This window comes from Zophobas morio, unplaced genomic scaffold (assembly GCF_036711695.1).
Source record: "Zophobas morio isolate AGI-343-1 ecotype UQ-CSIRO unplaced genomic scaffold, CSIRO_AGI_Zmor_V1 ptg000021l, whole genome shotgun sequence".
Taxonomy (NCBI): Eukaryota; Metazoa; Arthropoda; class Insecta; order Coleoptera; family Tenebrionidae; genus Zophobas; species Zophobas morio.
This window is the reverse complement of record NW_026972126.1, coordinates 12,645,924-12,669,288: the sequence shown is the minus strand read 5'-3', so window position 1 is coordinate 12,669,288 and position 23,365 is coordinate 12,645,924. Positions and strand designations below refer to the sequence as shown.

General features: G+C 29.7%; 1 protein-coding gene across 1 annotated transcript in view; it reads left to right on the top strand.

Annotated features, from left to right (window-relative positions):
- The first annotated feature begins 7,707 nt into the window (after window positions 1-7,707).
- Window positions 7,708-23,365, top strand: part of LOC135133337 (uncharacterized) — a 293,762-nt gene continuing 278,104 nt past the window's right edge. Inside the window, exon 1 of the mRNA XM_064061717.1 lies at window positions 7,708-7,778. The gene's annotated coding sequence lies outside the window, so the exon portion shown is untranslated. The remainder of the gene's footprint in view (window positions 7,779-23,365) is intronic.

Sequence of the window (23,365 nt, the reverse complement as noted above, 5' to 3'; positions counted from 1 at the left end):
AGTAAACATTAGTTCGTGTTGGTACAACCTAAGGATTGTTAGTTCAGTTTTATGCGCATCTTAGTAAATATTGCGTTCAATTTTTAAAAAGGTACTGAGTTTAATTAAGAAAAATTTTCTGTCACGTCTTGCGTATCTACCAGAGTGTAGATTTATATGCGATAAATGTATATAAAATCAAATACATTTTAGTTGTACTTGAAATTTACAAAGAGATGTATCAAATATGTAGTATTCACGTATCAATTTAGTTGTTCAAATATTTAACGCCACTTATAACAAATGCCTAAAGTGAACTTTTTAAAACAGATGACCCAACTTTTTTTAATTTATTTTTTTTACCCACCTACCAGCTTAACATTAGTGTCAGCATAGTTTAAGTACAAAATATTGTAAGTTAATAATTCGTCAAAAATATCTTTATGTTCACGTTTACCACTTAAATTAAAAAATATGGGTGGATTACTTTGCAAAATTTGAAGTAACGTCATAACCTACAGTTTGTGCAAATTTCAAAGCTGTTTACCATGTCTACGTATACGATAACCTTGAACTGTTTTGAGAACATTCATATTTGTAGTTTTAAAGATAAATTGAAAAATTTGCTTGTAAAATTTTGAAACTTTTTCCAAAAATGTAGATGTTCGAGGTAAAAAATGAAAACGGATTAATAGACCACAAGTGTAGAATTACATTATTTTGTAAAACGTAAGTATCATTATCTAGCAAAATTGTGCGATTCAGGTATTAAATTATTATCAATGGGAATAAATAAACATATTTCGGTTAGCGTTGAATTTTAGTAATTTCAGCGTATTTAAAGTGATTCCCTAAGTCTTATAGTTTCAATGCTTAAGCAGATAATTTCGACATTAATATTTCTAAATTTACGGTGGAATTTTGCAATGAGTAATTTGAAGGTACTAATTAGATTTCAAAATGAATGTTACTATTTTCAAAATAATATTTAAATAAAAAAAAACAAATGACAGCGGACAAGATGGAGTTTAAAAAAAGTTTACTAAAATGAAATTGAAAATAAGTAATACTTTACAGAAATATTATCGAAAGGAGTAACAAACGTGGCACATATTACAAAGGATTTTTAAAAATAAATCAAATAAATTCTGTAATTCCCACGAATTCCTAGTAATTCCATTTCTTTCTAACAAATTGCTCTAGTTACATACCGGGTTTTCAAAACCTTTAATAATTCCGTAAATGGGAAGGCACATTAGTATTAATTATGTGTCTTAAAGAACATAATGAAATAATTTCGTTGAATTTCAAAGAATTCCAGTAATCGCAGCATATGTGAAGTGATTCCATAAAATCTGATAACTTAATTATAAATAATTCAAATAAATTACATTTCTGTCTAACAAATGGGACTAATTACGTACAGAGTTCTCAAAATTCTTAATAATTCCATAAATAGAAAAGCACTTTAGTGATAATTATCTTGAAGAATACAATGAAATAATTTCGATGAATTCTAAAGATTTCCAGTAATTTCAGCGTATGATAACTCCAAGTCTCATAATTTCACTACCTTGGCAGATAATTCCGAAATTAAAATTCTTAAATATACAGTGGAATTACGCACTGAGTAACTTGAAATAGGTTTCAAAACTACATATAATTTAAGTCAAATTTCCATTAATTCCGTGTAAATTGCATTTTCTTATTCAAATGAATGCCATTATTTCCAAATAATGTTTCAACACAAAAAAATAATAAATAAAATCAAATGAAAGTGGACAAGATGGAGTTTATATAAAGTATCAAATTTGACAACAAATTGAATAAAATTGAAAGTAAATAATACTTTATAGAAATATTATCCGGAGGAATAACAAACATGGCACATAAGTATTCCATAGGTTTTTTAAAAATAATTCGAATAAAATCAGTAATTTCGTCCAATTCTGAGTAATTCCATTCCTTTTTAACAAATTGCGCTAAATACATACAGATTTCTCAAAATCTTTGATAATACCGTTAATAAAAAATTGGTCGAAGGTTATTTCAACAGAACTTCCCTCGCCCCTGAAGTGCAGCCAAATAAATCTCACTTCTGTGAAAAATTATCATTTTATTTGCGATTTTTGTTTTCTGGTAACCTCGATAAAGTAAAAATCAGTGGCATAAATAACGCTCCCGCAGCTCACTTGATTTGAATTTTTTCTTCAATTTCTAGTTTTTGCAATTTTTCGATTAGAGTTTCTGGAGTTTTCAATTTTTAATTTTTCCGTTTGTAATTTTTGGTTTCAATTTTTTATTTTCTTTATTTTTACAATTTTTCAATTTTTCAATGTTCCGATTTTATAATTTTTTGTTTTTTCAGTTACACTTTTTTTCAATTTTGCGTTTCGTCAGTTTTTCAATTTTTTAAGCAGATAATTTCGACATTAATATTTCTAAATTTACGGTGGAATTTCGCACTGAGCAATTTGAAGGTGCTAATAGATTTCAAAATTGGATAAAATTTATGTCAAATTTCAATCAATTCCATGGAAATTCCATTTTCTCAAACGAATGTCACTATTTTCAAAATAATATTTAAATTAAAAAAAATACAACTGACATAATAGAGTTTAAAAAAAATACTAAAATAAAGTTGAAAATAAATAATAATTTACAGAAATATTACCCTAAGGAGTAACAAACGTGGCACATACTTATTACAAAGGACTGTTAAAAATAGTTCAAGTAAATTCAGTAATTCCCACGAATTCTTAGTATTTATATTTCTTTCTAACAAATTAGAAATCGCATTCTCAAAATCCTTAATAATTCGGTAAATGGGAAGGTACTTTGGTATTCATCATGTATCTATCTTAAAGAACATAATGAAATAGTTTCGATGAATTTCAAAGAATTCCAGTAATTTCAGCATATGATAAGTTAATTATAAATAATTCGAATAAATTACATTTCTGTCTAACAAATTGCGCCAATTACATACAGAGTTCCCAAATTCCTTAATAAGATTCCATAATCGGAAAAGTACTTCAGTGATAATTATCTTGCAGAATATAAAGAAATAATTTCGACGGATTTTAAAGAATTCCAGTAATTTCAGTGTATGATAATGGGTTCTTCAAGTCTGTACCTTGGCAGATAATTTCTAAATTAATATTCCTAAATGTACAGTGGAACTATGCACTGCTTGAAAGTGCTAATAGGTTTCAAAACTACATATAATTTAAGTCAAATTTCGATTGTGAAAATTCCATTTATTCAAACGAGTGCCATTATTTTCAAAATAATTTTTTCAACATCAAAAAAATTATAAATAAAATCAACTGATAATGGACAAGATGGAGTTTATAAAAAGTATCAAATTCGATAACAAATTGAATAAAATTGAAAGTAAATAATACTTTACAGAAATATTGTCCGAAGGAATAACAAACATGGCACATATTCCAAAGGTTTTTTACAGATAATTCGAATAAAATCAGTAATTCCCTCTAATTCTGAGTAATTCCATTCCTTTAACAAATTGCGCTAATTACATACAGATTTCTCAAAATCTTTGATAATATCGTAAATAAAAAATTAGTCGAAGGTTATTTCAACAGAACTTCCCTCGCCCCTGAAGTGCAGCCAAATAAATTCCACTTCTGTGAAAAATTATCATTTTATTTGCGATTTTTGTTTTCTGGTAACCTCGATAAAGTCAAAATCAGTGGCGTAAATAACGCTCTCGCAGCTTACTTGATTTGAATTTTTTTTTCAATTTTTAATTTTTTTTTGTTCCTTCATTTTTTCGAGTTTTCAAGTTTAAATTGTTCAGTTTTTCAACTTTTCAATTCAGTTTCTAGATTTTCCAATTTTTCGATTTGTGTTTTTGGAGTTTTCAATTTTTAACTTTTCCATTTGTAATTTTTCGTTTTAATTTTTTATTTTTTGTATTTTCAATTTTTTTTTTTAATTTTACGATGTTTCTTAAAGTTTTCGTTTTTAAACTTTCCATTTTTCCGATTTTCCAACTTTTAGACGTTTAAACTTTTAGATTTTGCAGTTTTGATTTGAAATTTCACGAGTTTTCAATTATCAATTTTCTTATGTTAGATTTTTCAGTTTTCATTTCTTCAGCTTTTTGAGAAAAATGAGAAGGTACAAGTTATTCTACGTGACTTACATTAGGAGTACAATCCAAAATTATTGAATAATAGATTGACTTTATGTTTTTTTATTAAAATATCCGTTGTTCTTTGCGCCAAAAAATTGTTCAAAGAAAACTACGTATATAAAGAAAAAAAAAGACAAAGATTAAGCCCCACCCACCCGCCCCAATCTCAGTTGTGATGAGTTTCATATGATAATTTCTTGTAGAGAAATGAGGATTTTGGAACTAAACTTCACCCTCCAGCTCACGATGAATAAAACATTCATCACAATTGAGAAGGGGTGGGTGGGCGGGCCGTATATTTTGTCCATTTTTTCGTAATATACGAAGTCTTCTTTTCCCAACGAGAAACAGAAAACATGTTTAACTATCCTGTTATTGAAAGAAAACTCTATACATTAAAAAAAACAAAGATTAAGTTTATAAAAAGTATAAAATTCGACAACAAATTCACTAAAATTGAAAGTAAATATTATCCGAAGCAAAAGAAATTTGCCATATATTGAAAATAAAATCCGTAATTCCGACGAATACCGAGTAATTCGATTTCTTTTTAAAAAATTGCGCCAATTACATACATGATTTTCAAAATCCTTAATAATTCCGTAAATGAGAAAGCAGTTTAGTGATAATTATCTTGAAGAGCATAGTGAAATAATTTCAGTGAATTGCCAAGAATTCCAGTAATTTCAGCGTGTGTAAAGTGGTTCCCCAAGTCTGATTTTTTCATTACCTAAACCGATAGTTCTCCAACAATTTTCAAAATCACATAAAATCTAAGTCAAATTGCAATTAATTCCATGAAAATCCGTGAAAATACTATTGAATTCCATTTCTATAAACGAATTTCACTATTTTCAAAATAATGGTTAAATAATAAAAAAACAAATGAAACTGGACAAGATGAACTTTACAAAAAGTATACATTCCATCTACAAATTGACTAATATTGAAAGTAAATAATACTTTCCAAAAATATTATCCAAAGAAGTAGCAAACATGGCACATATTGCAAAGGATTTTTAAAAATAATTCGAATAAATTCAGTAATTCCGACGAATTCCGAGTAATTCCATGTTTTTTCTAACAATTGGTGCTAATTACATACATAATTGTCAAATTCGTCAATAATTCTGAAAATAGGCAAGCAGGTTAGTAATAATTATCTTGAAGAACATAATGAAATTCACAATATAACAATAATTTCACTAATTTACAAAGAATTCCAGTAATTCCAGCGTATGTAAAGTGGTTTCCCCAGGTCTAATAATTTCATTAGCTAAGCCGATAATTCCGAAATTAATATTCGTAAATTTACCATGGAATTACGCACTGCGTATTTTGAGGGTGCTAATAGGTCTCAAAATTACATAAAATTTAAGTCAAATTGCGATTAATTCCATAGAAATTCTCTAGAAATTCCATTAAATTTCATTTCTATAAACGAATTTCACTATTTTCAAAGTAATGTTTCAACAAAAAAAAAAAATTGAAATTAGACAAACTAGACTAAAACGTATAAATTCCATCAACTAATTGACTAATATTGAAAGTAAATAATACTTTATATTAATATTAATGGAAGAAATAACAAAGATGGCACATATTGCAAAGGATTTTTAAAAATATTTCGAATAAATTCAGTAATTCTGACCAATTCTAAGTTATTCCATTTTTTTTACAATTTACGCTAATTACATACGTAGTTCTGAAATTCCTTAATTATTCCGTAAATAGGAAAGCCGGTTAGTGATAATTATGTTGAAGAAGATAATAAGTTTCATAATATAACGATAATTTCACAGAATTCCAAAGAATTTCAGTAATTCCAGCGTATGTAAAGTGGTTTCCCAGACCTAATAATTTCATTAGCTAAGCCGATAATTCCGAAATTAATATTCGTAAATTTACCATGGAATTACGCACTGAGTAATTTGAAGGTGCTAATAGTTCCCAAAATTACATAAAATTTAAGTCAAATTGCGATTAATTCCATAGAAATTCCCTAGAAATTCCATTAAATTTCATTTCTATAAACGAATTTCACAATTTTCAAAATAATGCTTCAACAAAAAAAAAAAACAAATGAAATTAGACAAAATACACTTTAAAACGTATAAATTCCATCAACAAATTGACTAATATTGAAAGTAAATAATACTTTACATTTATATTAATGGAAGAAATAACAAAGATGGCACATATTGCAAAGAATTTTTAAAAGTATTTCGAATAAATTCAGTAATTCCGACGAATTTCAAGTAATTCCATTTTTTTTTCTTACAATTTACGCTGATTACATACATAGTTCTGAACTTCGTTAATAATTTCATAAATAGGAAAGCCGGTTAGTGATAATTATGTTGAAGAACATAACGAAATTCACAATATAACGATAATTTCACAGAATTCAAAAGAATTCCAGTAATTCCAGCGTATGTAAAGTGGTTCGCCAGGTCTAATAATTTCATTAGCTAAGCCGATAATTCCGAAACTAATATTCGTAAATTTACCATGGAATTACGCACTGAGTATTTTGAAGGTGCTAATAGGTCTCAAAATTACATAAAATTTAAGTCAAATTGCGATTAATTCCATAGAAATTTCGTAGAAATTCCATTAAATTCGCTTTCTATAAACGAATTTCAAAATTTTCAAAATAATCGTTAAACAAAAATAAAACAAATAGAAGTGGACAAGATGGGCTTTATAAAAACTATAAATTCCATCAACAAATTGACTATTATTGAGTATTGAAAGTAAATGACACTTTACAGAAATATTGTGCGAAGAAATATGAAGAAAATTAATCAATTCTGATGAATTCCGAGTAATTCCATATCTTTCAATTGCCCTAATTACAAAGTTCTCAAACTCGTTAATAATTCCGTAAATAGGAAAGCAATTTAATGATAATTATCTTGAAGAACATAATAAAATTCACAATATAATAATAATTTCTTTGAATTTCAAAGAATTCCAGTAATTCCAGCGTATGTAAAGTGTTTTCCCAGTTCTAATAATACCATTATCTAAGTCGATAATTCTGAAAGTAATATTTGCAAATTTACGTTGGAATTACGCATTCAGGAAACTAGTGGTGCTAATAGTTTTTAAAACCACATAAAATTTAATCCAGATTTGGATTAATTCGATTGTGATTTCCATTTCTTACAAATTTCACTAATAACATAATAAAATCGCCAAGGAACAGACGACAGAGAGACGTAAACGGAAAACGTATCGTTCTATTTTCCAGGGGGTATGAAACGTCCAGTAAACATAAAATGAGCGATTCGCCAAATGGACCCTATTACAATTATTTTCGAACCTAAGCTTAAAATATAAAATTACTTTATACTTGTAAAAATATATTTAATAAGGTGTGATCAACCGAAACCATCGTCATCAAGTTAATCGACCAAACATTTTCATTTTCTACTACACACAACGTAGAATGCGAAAAACACCTACGTATCCAGCTAAATCTAAAGGACGATTTTGTTGATCACGCGTTATTTTTAAAGTCAAACCAAAAATTCCTTATCCAGTGCTGAAGTATTTTTTAGTTTCAGATTCACAAACCCAAAAATGTGTCATATCCCAGTTTTACCCACGTAGACCCCGCATTCGAAGAATCGTAAGTACTTCCATACTTTAATACTAACCCAAATGTGTTATTATCCCCGGCAACACCAAAAATGGAAACACTGTCGACACGTTTCAACAGTTGCGCGGTCATCTTCTACTATACTATATACTACTATAGGTATATCTTGAGAACGAATAGAACTATTGAAATTTTGTAAACGCCATTGTTTTTAGCTTGACAGGGGAGCTTAATTTAGTAAAAAAAACTACATTTTTTTTTTAATCGCAACAGTTTTAGTATGTCTATTAGTTCGTGTGATATAAGGCAGCGGAATTTTATTTTTTTCATTTACGTTTCAGAAACTTTCAGCCAATTTCTCGTTTTAAATTTAGGTAACTAATAGTTGCTAAAAAAATGTTAAATGTGGTTTTCGAGTTTGTGAAAAAAATTGAGGAATTACGTTTTGATCAAATTTCTACACAAAGATAATGGCGAATAAATTAAACTTCATTAATATATTTTTGTATTACACTGAAACAACTTCAGACTCGACCTACACTTCCAAACAGTCTTCCAATTTACAAAGACGTTAATCAGAATTTACTTTGTCCCGGGAGTTACAACAAAAAATCGCTCCTATCCACGACGTAAAAGTATCACTCTGCCAACAATAATAAAACAAATTGTAACAAATCAGGTACGAGCAAAAATAAAACCGCATATTTGTAGTTTGTTGTATTGTCGATTCGAGCTTTTTGTAGCACTAAATCAGGCTAAAAAAAATCCGGCAGTAATGGCTGTTAGCCGCCCCACATTGTCAACATCATAATTTACTGTTTGGAATCCGACTCATTCTGGACACGTACACAGTTATAATAGAGGCCTAAGTAGAGCATTATTGAAATGCTAAACAACGTAGCTGGAAGGGAGCCACTGGGTTCGACCCAACTCGATGATCTCCAGGGATATGAAAGGGATCCCTTCCAGAAACACACGCACATATTCAAATAAGCCACACGTCTCTTCTAGATATGTGGCATTCAAAATGTTTATGTCGGATTCAGCTTGCAATTTCGCGAGTTTAATGCATGGCTGCGAACTCCTCATGCGAAAATTGTTTGACGAGTGATTACAATTCATTAATTAGCAAGTAATCAATTAGTGGAAACGATTTAGTAATGACTATTTATTTAAATAGCGCTTGTTAAACAATAGGGAAATTTATGTGCTATTGTGTATTGGTCGTGTAGCTCCAAAATAAAATATTACCGACAAAGCATCCAAAGATTAGTGTTTTTGAAAACCTGAAATTCCAAAATTATCAGTATTTCGTAATTAGAGCTTTACCGTCCATCACAAAGCTTCACTAAAGCTTCGAGCTTTACAAACTGATGAATATTAAACTGCGTACATTTCGTTACTATTGATTTTTTTTTTTTTTGGAATGTGTAAGCTTTCAGCTCGAAGAAAACAGTAAAGAACTTGATGTTTTGATGAATATTCATTTCACTCGCCTAAATAGCCTTGCTATCTTTCATATTAAAAGCATCAGTCATGATTACGATACGTTCGATATGCCTTTTCAGCGCTCCGGAGCTTTCTACTATTTAATTTTTAAAAGCACACGTTTTATTTCTCTGAAGATAAATCTCTGTATATTTTTTGCGCTTGTGCTCGCCGTCAATAAACTTTTTTGTATTTTGTCTGATATGAAATCTTCATACCCCTGTTCGGATCGTGTATTGGAACAATAAGAAAATATGAGATGTGGAATAAATGATAAGAGTAATTTCTTCGTTCATCCTCCTTAGGGATTTCAGAAAAGGAGTAATAGGATTGAGACGAACCCGTATGATGATTACGTCTTTATTCTGGTAAATTTTGTATTGAACTGAGTTGTACTAAGTTCGTAGATTCATTTTAACGTTTTGAATATTAAACCGTATATTATTACTAAGTTCGTTTCAAAAAATCCAAAGCTGTGCTATTTTAGAATTAAATTCCACTGAAAGTTAAACTCGTTAGTGCAAAGCTACTTGACATAAAAATAACATTTGGTTAATCAACAGATGATAAAAAAGATATACGGGGTTTAAGTGCAATTGCATGTAATTCTGAAGTTGCTGTTTAAAGCAGACGCCGTAAAGCGCTTATTTTCAACGCTAACGTTTTAAGTTTTCATTAAACGTAAATTTCAACCGTTTATGTTGTTATTACTAGAGCTGTAGTAGCATCAAGCCTTGGATGGTCGAAGTATAACAATGTTAAATATAGGTAATAATGGAAATTATGTCTTACTGCACCGTTTTCCGATCCTAGATGAAATGTGACTATTTTTTCCTTTTTTTAAGTTTCGAAGTGTTAACACTGCAGGCACTAGAATCCGTCACGTTTTTTTGCATATCGGAGTTTCTCATATAAACATCTCTACTGTTGAACAGGAATTTCTTGTCCGTTGTGTATTTCTGGATTTGAAGCTTTTTCCGATTCAGTTTCGCACAGCGAATGATACACGTTTTTCGTTACATGTTTTGCTGTCCTGGAAGAGATGATTACATGTCTGGAATATTTTCCTTGGACTTTATCTGATCTCTGTGTGTATTCCAGTCTGTGATGATAAACTTGGTTCCGCTCAAAATTCAAATGAAATGTTAAAAGTCGAGGATTAAAATTTTGTTACAAATATACATATAAAAATTATAATAATGATTAATGAAAACAAGGCGTTCATAAAACACAAGTACTGAAGTATATTATTTTGAAAAACTGAAATGGTGTTTACAATTAAAAATTTGAAGGTGACGTCATTACACTGATCAGACGGCAATTGCTAGATAGACAGACGGAAGAACGTCAAAAACACATTAGAGTAGCTATTCGTTGACTCTATTACAATACTTCCCCAGTTTAGGTTCAGCATGTAAAAATCAACAATCGAAGTTTGTTTTTTTAGGTTTTACATATTGGTTTTTAAGTCCGATGCCAAGTTATTTAAGTCGGTTGCAAAAAGGTTGTCGAAAGAAGTGAAAAAAGAAAATTAAAAAGACAAGAAAAACTAACGAAAAAAAAATAGCAATGAAAGAAAACAACAATTGGTCGAAGGTTATTTCAACAGAACTTCCCTTTCATTTTTTCTCAACATTAGAATATGAAACGGTAGTTTCGATCCCCAGAAGTTATTTTCGGCTTTAATTCGTCAAAAAATCCTACCACTATTCCAGAATCGCCAATTAACTTGGAAATTTTCAGAATTTTTAAAAATTATAACCTTCAAACCGAGCATTTTAAAAATTTTGCTTTGGGACCATTAAAACGTTACATTTTTCAAATCAGCACTCCAGATCTATATCCCAGAACTTTTTGTGAATTTTTCTAAAAGCTCAATTGTTCAATATCTATTTTATGAAATTTTTTATCATTTCTCGACCATCTTCGAAAATTAACCACATACATTTTTCTGAAGATTTCGATCCCTAGAAGATATTTTCGGTTTTAATTTGTCAAAAAATCCTACCACCATTCCAGAATTGCCAATTAACTTAGAAATTTTAGAATTTTGTAAAAAAATTGAATATTTCAAAAATTTTGATTCGCGACCATAAAAACGGCATATTTTGCAAATTAGCATTTAGTTGTGGATTTTTCTAAAAGCTCAATTTTTCAATATCCTTTTTATTAAACTTTTGATCATTTTTCGACCATCTTCGAAAATTATCCAAAGTCATTTTCTCGAGGAATTCGATCCCCAGAAGTTAGTTTCGGCTTTAATTCGTCAAAAAATTCTACCACTATTCCAGAATCGTCTATTAACTTGGAAATTTTAGAATTTTTTAAAAATGTCAAAGTTCAGATCGGATATTTCAAAAATTTTGGTTCGGGACCATAAAAACTCTATATTTTTCGAATCAGCATGTCTAGATTTATATCCCACAACTTTTTGTGGAGTTTTCTAAAAGCTCAATTTTTCAATATCTATTTTATGAAGTTTTTTATAATTTTTCGACCATCTTCGAAGATTAGCCAAAGTCATTTTCTTGAAGATTTCGATCCCCAGAAGTTATTTTCGCCTTCAATGCGTTGAAAAATCCTACCAATATTCCAGAATCGCCAATTAACTTGAAAATTTTAGGATTTATTTAAAATTTTAACGTTCAAACCGATTATTTCAAAAATTTTGGTTCGGGAAAACGTCATATTTTTCAAATCAGCACGTCAAGATTTATTTGCAGAATTTTTGGTGGATTTTTCTAAAAGCTCAATTTTTCAATATATATTTTATGAAATTTTTGATCATTTTTCGACCATCTTCGAAGATTAGCCAAGTTCATTTTCTTGAAGATTTCGATCCCTAGAAGTTATTTTCGGCTTCAATTCGTAAAAAAAATCCTACTACTATTCCAGAATCGCCAATTGACTTGGAAATTTTAAAAGTTTTTTCATATTTCGACGTTCAAACCGAATATTAACAAAAATTTTGATTTCGGACTATAAAAATTCTATATTTTTCAAATCAGCATATCGTCATATCGAGATCTATTTTCAGAACTTTTGGTGGATTTTTCTAAAAGCTCAATTTTTCAATATATGTTTTATGAAATATTTGATCATTTTTCGACCATCTTCGAAAATTAACCAAATACATTTTTCTAAAGATTTCAACCCCAAAAGTTATTTTCGGCTTTAATTCGTCAAAAAATTATACCACCATTCCAGAATTGCCAATTAACTTAAAAATTTTAGAATTTTGTAAAAATTTTAAATTTCAAATCGAATATTTCAAAAATTTTGGTCCGCCACCATAAAAACGGCATATTTTTCAAATTAGCACGTCTAGTTGTATGTCCCAGAAATTTGTGTGGATTTTTCTGAATGCTCAATTTTTCAATATCTTTTTTATTAAACTTTTGATCATTTTTCGACCATCTTCGAAAATTATCCAAAGTCATTTTCTCGAGGAATTCGATCCCCAGAAGTTAGTTTCGGCTTTAATTCGTCAAAAAATTCTACCACTATTCCAGAATCGCCAATTAACTTGGAAATTTTGGAATTTTTTAAAAATGTCAAAGTTCAGATCGGATATTTCAAAAATTTTGGTTCGGGACCATAAAAACTCTATATTTTTCAAATCAGCACGTCTAGATTTATATCCCACAACTTTTTTGTGGATTCTTCTAAAAGCTCAATTTTTCAATATCTATTTTATGAAATTTTTTATAATTTTTCGACCATCTTCGAAGATTATCCAAAGTCATTTTTTGAAGATTTCGATCCCCAGAAGTTATTTTCGCCTTCCATTCGACAAAAAATCCTACCACTGTTCCAGAAAACTTTTAACGTTCAAACCGAATATTTCAAAAATTTTGATTAGAGACTATAAAAACGCAATATTTTTTAAATCAGCACGTCGAGTTCTATTTCGCAGAACTTTTTGTTGATTTTTCTAAAAGCTCAATTCTTCAATATCGATTTTATGAAATTTTTGATCATTTTTCGACCATCTTCGAAAATTAGCCAAAGTCATTTTCTTGAAAATTCCGATCTGCAGAAGTTATTTTCGGCTTTAGTTCGTCAAAAAATCCTACCACTATTTCAGAATCGCCAATTAATTTGAAAATTTTAGAACTTTTTAAAAATGTTAAGTTCAAACCGAATATTTCAAAAATTTTGTCGGGACCATAAAAACGTTATATTTTTCAAATCAGCACGTTGAGATGTATATTTAAATTTAAATGAAAGTTACAAAGTGAAGGATATATACTTCAAATTGAATTAATTGAAAGTAAGGGAATTGATTTTTTTTTTGAAGATTTTCACAGGCCTTTTTTCGAATTTTTCTAAAATGTCAATTTTTCATTGTATCTTGTGCAATTTTTGATTATTTTTCGACCATCTTCGAAAATTAGCCAAAGTCATTTTCTTGAGGATTTCGATCCCCAAAAAATCCTACCACTATTCCACAATCGCCAATTAACTTGAAAATTTTAGATTTTTTTTTAAATTATATTGTTTAAACCAAATATTTCAAAAATTTGGTTTTAGGACTATAAAAACGCCATATTTTTCAATCTGAATTGCGATCTATTTCCCAGAACTTTCTTCGAAAAGTCCTACCATTTTTGCAGAATCACAGATCTACAACTTAGAATTGTTTGTGAATTGTTTGACAACTTTTACAAAAACTAAATTTTTCAGTACGAAATTTTTCATCATTCAAATCGCCCTTGAAAATTAGCTAAAGATTTTTGTTGTAGATTATATAATTTATAGATTTTTAACACCCAGAGGTTATTTTCGGCTCCATTTTTCAAGAATCTCCAATTGAAATATGGAAATTTGCATAATTCTCGAAAAATTTAACTTTCAAATCGATTATAAAATTTAATTTCGGGATATCTTTTGTGATAACATCTATAAAGTAAAAACAAAATGAACGCAATATATTTTGTCTTTTTTTTTCTTAATATACATAGCCACGTTTTCACAACAAGAAACTTAAAACATGGTTAAAATGGTACATTTTTGCAGGGAAAAAATCGATATTTCCTTATACAAATTTTCCATTTTAAGCATGGTTTAAGTTTCATGTTGTGATAAGGAGTCTACACATATTAAAACCACAAGGCAAAATGTAAGCCCGCCCACCCGCCCTATCTCAATTGTGATGATTTTTTTTATTCGTCGTAAACCGAGGGGCGGAGCTTAATTGCAAAATCCATATTTCTTTACAAAAATTACCATTTTAAACGTGTTTTAAGTCTGTAGGAATAAAAACCGCCACAATTGAGAAGGGGTGGGCGGACGGGGTTTATATTTTTCCTTTTTTTCTTAATATACATAGTATTCTTTGAACAACACGATACTCAAAAACATGTTCTTAATTTCTCGTAGAGAAATAAGGATTTTGCAGTTAAGCTCCGACTTCTTGGCTCACGACGAATAAAAAAATATATCACAATTGAGATAGGGCGGGTGGGCGGGGTTACATTTTGCCTTTTTTTCTTAATATGTGTAGACTTATTTCGACAACAAGAAACTTAAAATATGTTTAAAATGGTACTTTTGTAGTAATCAATTTAAATCCGCCACTTTTCTTCTACAAACAAGAGCATTGGGTTTTGCAATTTCAAAGTTAAATTGGAAGATGTTACACAATTTTTTTCCAAAAAAACTGGATGTCTAGAGTAAAAGGTCAACACGGATTCATAACCCACAAGTACAGGAGGATCTTACTTTATAAAATTTCAATTAGATTTACTAATATAAATTTTGGAGATAACGCCATCCCCTTCTTGGTAGGAATGATTAACGTTTTACCATCCACACAATATTCCTAAAACTGACACAGACGACAGACAGACAGACGGAAACGGGAGACCTATTTTTTCGTAGTCTGAACGCCCGATGGACTCGGCCTTACTTTTTTATGCCCCTTTTTTTGTTGAGTATCCACTTTTTGTACTTAAAATTTGTAATTTTTGCAATTTTTTAGACACAAAAATAAACATATAAAGAGAATATGATTAAATAATCGTGAATTTGGAAGCTCGTGATTCGCAGAAACGACATTTGAACTGGATTTTGCGGGATTGCAAGTCCCTATTTAATTTATAAACTCATTTTTGCAGTGACGTTGTTGATTAAATCTAAATTCAAAATATTTTTGTGAATCATTGCATATTTAACCTTCCACTTTTAATGCAAAATTGAAAAATTCTGTTTCAATTTACGGCTTAGTACAAAATAACAGAATAAAGTGGAAAATCCGTATCCTGACCAAGAATACATGCAGTGAACATGTAAATAGAAGCATGTAGAATTAATATTTATACATCGACAATTGAACTACAGAGTACACATGTTTCACTCGAAACATCAAAAAAACCTTTCAATTCATAGTTAATGAAATGACTACTCCAGCTAAAGTGCATTAGTAAACATGTTTACAGCTAGGAAAAACGAATGGACGTTCAAATATTGTCGCAATTTTATTGTTTCACATTAAAAAAAGTGCGCTATTGTACCGCAACCAAACAAACAAAATTATTGTTCAAGGTAAACCGTTTTACAGATATTGAAGTTCGTGATTCATAATCGTGCATTGCCAAAATAGCTTTACTTTAATGTACTAAGTTACATTGTCCTGGCGGTAGCGGATGATTTTATTTGAGGAATAAACAACAGTATAAACTGGAACTCGCCGACCACGGTAAGCTCTATTGTGTCGTTATTTGCTGTGGGATCTAAATGCAGTTGTGTGTAATTTTGAGGTTTGCTCAAAGTAGTTATAGTTACGAGATTGCTTTTTGGCAGTTTAACATTTTAATGCAAATGAAAATTCAAAGATTTCGGCAGCTCTTTGTAATAAAATTAATACGAAATTTCGTCATACCATGCAGAAAACTAATGACGTCATCGCAAAAAATTATTAAATTAGAACTGCACAGAATTTGTACGTTTCGTAATGTTTTCGTGTTTGAAAATAAATTAGTTCTGTCTTTAATATTGTGTTCTGTGGATGATTACTAGAGAGCGGATTTCTAGGTTTAATGCTTTTTGTGAAAAATGTAAGCACTTCAAAACTTTTTTATATCTGTAACTGTGATACAATTTGGAGTCATTTGACACATTTTTTTTATGGTTATTTGCTTTTTTTTCAATTTTATGCATATTAAAACTTATATGCTTATTTAATGCTTTTTTCGACGAATATGAGTTTTAATGCATATTTTGTTCAAATGCCGGCCTTGTCGGGATGACAAATACTTGTTAGTTAGGCGTATCGTATCGTATGCACTTTACCTGGACTTGACCATTGAAGTACACTTACTCAAGACCCTTTCTGTGAATAGGTTCCTGTCGTTTGGGTAATAAAATTTTATTATAGGATTGGAAAAATACTCCATAGATTTTATGACTTTAAATCCTTACTTCCGTTGATAATGAATTAAAGCTTTTAACCAGATGTTCTTTTTCGGCATTTTGCGGCAAGATCGTTGAAGATTTTCTAGAAAAAAGGATTATTGTACCCAACTACCTACCTTAAAATTTTTCTAATGGAAACTTTTAAGTAAATGAATCGTTTATTTCACAACCATCAGTCTATCCCATTTGTCGTAGTACAGTGTTATACGTGGTTCTCCCTTGTTACATGTTGAGTTCTTTTTGGTAATATTACTCATATTTTAAAAGAATGCCGAACGTAAAATCGACGCCGGATGAGTGGATAAGGGATTTTCCAGAATTACAATTAGAAAACAACCAAATTTTCTGCAGAGCTTGTGTGAAAACCGTAAGCCCACTAATTTTTTTTATCTATTTTCCTTTGTTAATCCTGTATATGTACGTTGTTTTAGATTCAAAGTGATAAAAAATATAACGTGACGCAACATGTCAGAACGACTCTTCATGTAGAAAGGAAGAAAATGTTTAAAGTTTCTAAAATTAAACAGCAGACCATACATGAATCTGTTGCATCTACTTCCACAAAAGATGAGCAGTTTCAGTTTAATTTCGATTTATGTAAAATGATGATCCAGTCCAATATACCTTTGAAAAAATTGGAGAAAGGCCCTCTTCAAGAATTCCTTGAAAAACACTGCAATCGACATATTCCGGTTGAAAGTACTCTCCGAAAAAATTATGTAGGCCCAGTGTTTCAGCAAGTTTACAGCGAAATTAAACATCGCATTGGAGATAATTATTTATGGTTCGCTGTCGATGAAACAACCGATAGTTGTGGAAGATACGTGGCAAGTTTAATTGTTGGAATCTTAAATGAAAATTTCCCTAGTCGAGGGTATGTAGTAAGTTTGAAAATGTTAGATAAAACAAATGGCAATACGATTACCAGATTTGTAAATGACAGTCTTACGTCACTATTTTTGCCAAATGCCGTACCGGCGAATAAAATTTTATTGATGATTTCGGATGCAGCTCGTTATGTTGAAAGCAGGGAATAATCTAAAAATATTGTACCCCAATTTAATTCACTCTACTTGGATTGCCCACGGTTTAAACAGAGTGGCTGAAGGAATACGTTTGCAGTTTCCTACTGTTAATAAATTAGTGGCAAATGGTAAAAAGATTTTTGTTAAAGCCCCACTAAGAGAGCAACATTTTAAGGAAAAATTTCCAAACATACCATTGCCCCCAGAGCCGATTATAACGAGGTGGGGAACATGGTTACAGGCCACATTTTATTATGACAACTATATCAAAGAATTTGAGGAAGTAGTTACGGAGTTTAGCGAAGATTCTTCTCAATCGATTAAAGATTGCATAAATATTTTGGAAAACAAAGATTTGCGACAAGATCTAGCTTTTCTAAGAGGCAATTATCAATTCGTATGTGAGGTAATAGAAAAGTTAGAAAAACCCAACATGTTGTTGGTAGATGCCATAAACTTAGTGAAAGAATTTAAACAACAAGCAAACGCAGTAAGGGGTGATATTGGTACTAGAGTATCTCAAAAACTTGACGAAGTGTTAAATAAAAATGCAGGTTTCGGTGTTCTTTCCGACGTTGCTCGTGTTTTACAAGGCCAGAAGGTGGAAAATTTGGAGTTAGATTCAACATTAGTTGCAAAATTCAAATTTGTGCCAACAACGAGTGTGAATGTTGAACGCACATTCCCCAATTTTAAACACATTTTAAATGATCGGCGAAAAAATTTTATAGTGGACAACTTAGAACATATTACAATCATAAATTGTTTTAAAGAAAACTGAAATACGTGTGTAAAATATAAAGTCTAGGATTATTGTAATAATATTTTATCCAAAGTTCTAAGAAGGGTTTTTTGATTTGTAATATGATTATGTTTTTAATGCTTTTTTACTTAAAATAAAACTTTTTTATTGAAAATGTTGTGTTTATTTTAGCGCTTATTCTTAATTTTTTTATGCTTATAAATCCGCTCTCTAAGGATTACAGTCTGTCACAAAAACATTTTCAGTTTGTGTTGTTTTGTTCATACTTTATGTAACTCGTCATTTGCCTGAATTGCAGAAAATGTATTAGGAAACGAATGAATTATTCGTTTTATATGTAAGCACGTGTTTTTGACAGGCAATTAATAATTTAAAAACGTGGAGTTTAAAATTTCGTTTATAAAACCTGCAATGACATTTAAATATGAGGTACATTTTTTCATTTAACTGAAAAAGTACAAACCACCAACACATCTGTACGATGAAAATTGTTACTTTGTATGAATAAAATGTTATTATTTTGCGGTCTATGCAACCAATTAAACACTTATCAGCAACAAATGGGACAGTTATACAGTGCGAAAGAGGCGGAACAAATCAATACCCACTTGGATGTATGAATTATTTATGCCACTCCTGTATAAAGACACAAAGGCACCATTAGTGACAGTCCTGCTAACAATGTAACTAAAAGTAATCCAATTACCCTAAAAGTAGTAAAGAAAACCACAAAGTATCATCGTACAACAGACAGCAAGAATAGTACACAGATCTTCCAAAACGAGCATTCAGATTTTTCCATCTCACGATCTATAAAAAAATATTTCGAAACGACCCTTTAAATTTCGCGAGAGCCCTAAAAAGAGAAAATAAAGTCGGATAATAACGCAAAGTTTATTTGCGAGGGTACGATATTTATGCAAACAGCGTCAAAGTTAATAACTTTAAATCGTCCGCCCCATTGACATGATGTATTCAAATACCGCCAGTAAAGTTTTTAGCTGGGTGGAATCAATGAAATTGGTCCCAGAGCAACTCTCACGGCTGCTCACTTTTATAAAATTATAAACCAACAGTTACGTTTGAATATGAACGACGTCGGGGGTATAATAAACGTCCTCCTTCCCCAGCGTGTTAACCACGGTTGAAGGAACGAATCTTGACTGAGAAGTAGCGTTTCTGGGATATACAGCGAACGTTTTATGGCGAGATTCGGTTCGGATTTATTCAGTGTGCACGATTCCGGTAGATTTGGCAATCGGAAGAGGATCTATTAAATTATAATGGCGATACTCGGATGTTCGAGCCAGCTTGCAGGAATCATCCTGCATCACGGGACTTGTAGCGGAGGACGTGCGCTGTATTAACGAGCCGCCAAATGGGTTGATTCTTGGGTCTAGTCGAGTGCCGACAACACTCCGTATATTTAAGGCGGCTTAAAAGGGCTTTTGCTCTAATTCGTTGGCGAGTTAAAGTCGATTTGGCGTAATGCCTTTTTTATATCGCGCGATTAACATAGTTAGTCATAGCGTGGATACTTCTATAGTGGGTGTTCTGGGTTTTGTGCAGTTTATGGACGGATATTTTCAAAATTTAATTTTAGTTAAGTAGACAGGAAGAGCATATATTGCTTACACTAAACTTCGCGGCTCCAGTTATCACATTGGATGCGCTAGTCTTGATGATGCTACATTTACGGAGATGAAACAGACTCAAGGTAAAGTAAGATCATGAGGTTGTAGTTTTTGCAGTTTTCAAACAATTTCAAATATTAGTCCTAAAGTGTTACCGTTTTCTGTTGCTGTATTTTCCAGCGAACTAGAAAGCACACTTATCAAAGTTATAAGTGCTCACATACAACCTGTGCTAGAGCAACTGTCTTATGTTCAAGATTTAGTTTCTAAACTATTTTCTGAAAATTACAAAAGATGATATTAATAATAATTTAAATAAGTTTATATTCACTCATCCACAGGAATCCGTAGCTATTGGTGAGGACCAGATCTTATGCTGAGTCTGTCTCAGAGACAGAAAAAACCAAAGAAACTGTCATTGTTAAACCAAAAAACAAAGATCAAACGGTTAGAAAAAACAAAGTTGATAACAACTATGATTCGTCCAATAAATCCAATAAATACAAAGGCTGAAATTGGTAAAATAAAAAAATTAAAAGATGGATGTAAAAATTGGTCGCAGGGTATTTCTAGAGAACTTCCCTCGCCTCTGAAGTGCAGCCCAACATATCCCGCTTCTTTGAAAAATTATAAAAATTGTTTGCGATTTTTGTTTTTTTATGACCTATATAAAGTTAAAACCAGTGACGTAAATAGCACTCTTGCAGCTGTTTTGACTTGAATTTTTCAATTCTTCAATTTTTTATTTCTTTTTTGTTTCTCCAGTTTTTCAATTTTCCACGTTTTGAATTTTTCGATTTGAGTTTCTCGAGATTCCAATTCCTTATTTTTCAGTTATTCTACTTTTAATGCTTCATTTTGTGTTTTTTCAAATTTTGAATTTGCGATTTTTAAATTTTGAATTTTTTTGTTTCTTCAATTTTTAGATTATACAAATTTTCGATTTAAAATTTCACGAGTTTTCAGTCTCTAATTTTTCACTTTTCGATTCCTAATTTTTAATTTCTTTAAATTTTCGATTTTCAATTTTTCGATTTTTCAATGTTCCGATGTTATAATTTTTTGTATTTTCGATTTGCAATTTTTCAATTTTTCGTAGTTATTTTTGTTTCTTTAATGTAACGAGTTCTCCGTTTTTCCTTTTTCCAACGTTGGATGTTTCAATTTTTAGATTTTGTAATTTCACGAGGTTTCAATTTTCCAGTTTTTCGATTTTTCAATTTTTCATGTCTTCAAATTTTCGTTACGGTTTTCTATTTTCTTTATTTTTTCAATTTTTCAGTTTGCAATTTTTCGATTTTTCAAGGTTTAGATTTTTTAATTTTTCGTTTTTTCAATTTTTGATTTTTCAGTTTCATGATTTTTCTAATTTTGCGTTTCTTCAATTTTTGATTTACGATTTTTCTAGTTTTCATTTTAAGTATGTAATAATAATAAGTTTTTAAAAATATTTCACGTTTTCGATTTTACGAGGTTAAAATTTTGAAAAATTTTTCCTATATTTACAATTTTTAATTTTTGAGTTTCTCGATATCTATTTTTTGAATTTTTCAATCTTTCGCTGTTACAGTTTTTTGACTTCACAATTTTGATGATTCTATGCTATAATTTTTTGATTATCGAACTTTTGCGTTTCTGGAGTTTCCAATTTTTAACATTCCTAATTTTAGATTTGCAACTTTCCGTTTCGGTTTTCTATTTTCTTAATTTTTCAATTATTCGATTTTTCAATTTTTCATATTTTTGTTGCATCCGTTTTTAGATTTCGCAATTTTTCGATTTAAAATTTCACGAATTTTCAGTTTCTGATTTTTCACTTTTTCGATTCCTTATTATTAATTTTTAATTTCGTTAAATTTTTAATTGTTCGTTTCGGTTTTTTATTTACTCTATTTTTATAATTTTTCGATTATTCAACGTTCCGATTTAATATTTTTTTATGTTTTCGATTTCAATTTTTCGTCTGATCAATTTTTCGATTTACAATTTGTCAATTTTTCAATTTTTTTGTTTCTATAAATCTACGATTTCTCACAATTTTTTTTCAACTTTGGATGCATCAATTTTTAGATTTTCTTATTTCACCAGGTTTCAATTTTTAATTTTCCGGTTTTTTGATTTTTCAATTCTTGATGTCTTCAATTTTCGTTTCGGTTTTTGATTTTCTTTATTTTCTCAATTTTTCGGTTTTATAATGTTCTGATTTTATAATTATTCAATTTTTCGATTTTTCTATTTTTCAAGTATTGGATTTAAAAACTTTTTCCTTTAGTCGTATTTTCAATTTTACGATTTTTAATTTTTCAGTTTCTCAATATTTATTTTTTGAATTTTTCAATCTTTCGATGTTATAGTTTTTTGACTTTACAATTTTGATGATTCTATGCTATAATTTTTCGAATTTCTAACTTTTGAATTTTTGATTTGAGTTTCTCAAATTTCCAATTTTTAATATTCCGAATTTTAGATTTGCAACTTTCCGTTTCGGTTTTTTATTTTCTTAATTTCTCAATTATTCGATTGTTCAATTTTTCATTTTTTGTTGCATCTGTTTTTGATTTCGCAATTTTTCGATTTAAAATTTCAGGAATTTTCAGTTTCTGATTTTTCAGTTTTTCGATTCCTTGTTAATTTTTAATTTCGTTAAATTTTTAATTTTTCGTTTCGGTATTTTATTTGCTCTATTTTTACTATTTTTAGATTTTTCAATGTTCCGATTTCATATTTTTTTGTTTTCGATTTCAATTTTTCGTCTCATCAATTTTTCGATTTGCAATTTGTCAATTTTTCATTTTTTTTTATTTATATAAATTCTCAGTGTTTCTTTTTTCAACTTTGGATGCATCAATTTTTAGATTTTCTTATTTCATGAGGTTTCAATTTTTAATTTTCAGGTTTTTTGATTTTTCAATTCTTGATGTCTTCAATTTTCGTTTCGGGTTTTGATTTTCTTTATTTTCTCAATTTTTCAGTTTTACAATGTTCTGATTTTATAATTATTCAATTTTTCGATTTTTCCGTTTTTCAAGTATTGGATTTGAAAAGTTTTTCCTTTGTTCGATGTTTCAATTTTACAATTTTTAATTTTTCAGTTTCTCCATATTTAATTTTTAAATTTTTCGATCTTACGAATTTTTCGATGTTTACAGTTTCTCGACTTTACAATTTTGACTATTCTATAATTTTTCGATTTCATAATTTTTGGCTTTTAGAGTTTATCGATTCGATTTGTTTTTTCTTTATTCCAATTTTCGTATGCATTAATTTTTCTCGATTTTTAGATTTTCAGTG